Source organism: Cottoperca gobio, chromosome 13 (assembly GCF_900634415.1).
Source record: "Cottoperca gobio chromosome 13, fCotGob3.1, whole genome shotgun sequence".
NCBI classification, from domain to species: domain Eukaryota; kingdom Metazoa; phylum Chordata; class Actinopteri; order Perciformes; family Bovichtidae; genus Cottoperca; species Cottoperca gobio.
In genome coordinates, this window is record NC_041367.1 from 10,030,145 (window position 1) to 10,031,189 (window position 1,045).

At 32.5% G+C, this 1,045-nt stretch overlaps 1 protein-coding gene across 1 annotated transcript in view; it reads left to right on the forward strand.

Moving 5' to 3' along the window:
• Nucleotides 1-1,045, forward strand: part of ube4a (ubiquitination factor E4A (UFD2 homolog, yeast)) — a 16,804-nt gene extending 15,759 nt beyond the window's left edge. Inside the window, exon 20 of the mRNA XM_029446842.1 lies at nucleotides 1-1,045. This exon is cut by the window's left edge and continues 1,364 nt beyond it. The gene's annotated coding sequence lies outside the window, so the exon portion shown is untranslated.

Genomic DNA, 1,045 nt, shown 5'->3' on the forward strand with positions numbered 1-1,045 from the left:
CCCTTCAGAGCTACAGAAGATGTACAAATTGTTTTCACCGGCTGAGTAGTATACTCATCCTTGTGTAAAATCTGTGAAGTGTAGCTTTGAGACACTCAGCGGTGATCATGGGCACACTGACTGCTCCTGGAACAAAAAGGCAAGAACTTTCTATCAAAACACTGCTTTTGATTCAAATTTTGATTGTTCAAACTGGATGACATTACATTTCTCCTAAACTGCCCACACGGTTGTGCGTACTACAATTAAATGTGAAAAATAAGCCATACAGTCGCAGAACTAAACTTCCTAATATATCTACAATGCCGATTTATCCGGTGCATCTTGCTAAATGTTTTCTGGCTAGTTTATTACCAATATGATTAAAGATCACAATATTTTCAGTTTTTAATCGTTTCAACCCTAAATGTTGTTTTATTTTAAGATCTTTACAATGATCACCTTTCTTGTTATTGAACAGAACAAACAAAAAAAGCTATTAAAAGAACATATAGGGTGTTCAATCATTTTTGCTTGGCAGTGTATATAATATTCATTGTCATCCTTTGAATTAACTTTTACCAGATTAACTGATGCATCCTGATCTAACATTTTGAACAGATTTCTTTCTTTTTTTTACATGTGGGCAAACAAATGATCAATAGAATCGGTGCCTAAAACCAAGAGCCTTGCAGTAAATGTCAGAATGAGGATCTGACTTGATTCATACTTATGAGACATATTTATGAGTTTGTTTCTTTAAGGCATACAGGGAGCTGTGGGTAGAATATATAAGAAAGATCAGAAAAAGATTAACTGTTTGAGTAGCTTTTTGAATTAAAGGGTTTCAATTCAAAATCAAGTGTGGTTGTATAAAATGGAAAATGTGAGAGAAAGATTATGTGTTTGTTGGCATGCCCTCATACTGTATGTTGAATATCTACCACCTGAATGATTACATGGGTTAAATTATAATGCAATATTTTTGTTTTAATTGTGATTATAAAATGTTTATTTTGGATGTACAGTATGATTAATAAATAAAACTAATGTGCGTTATATAAGA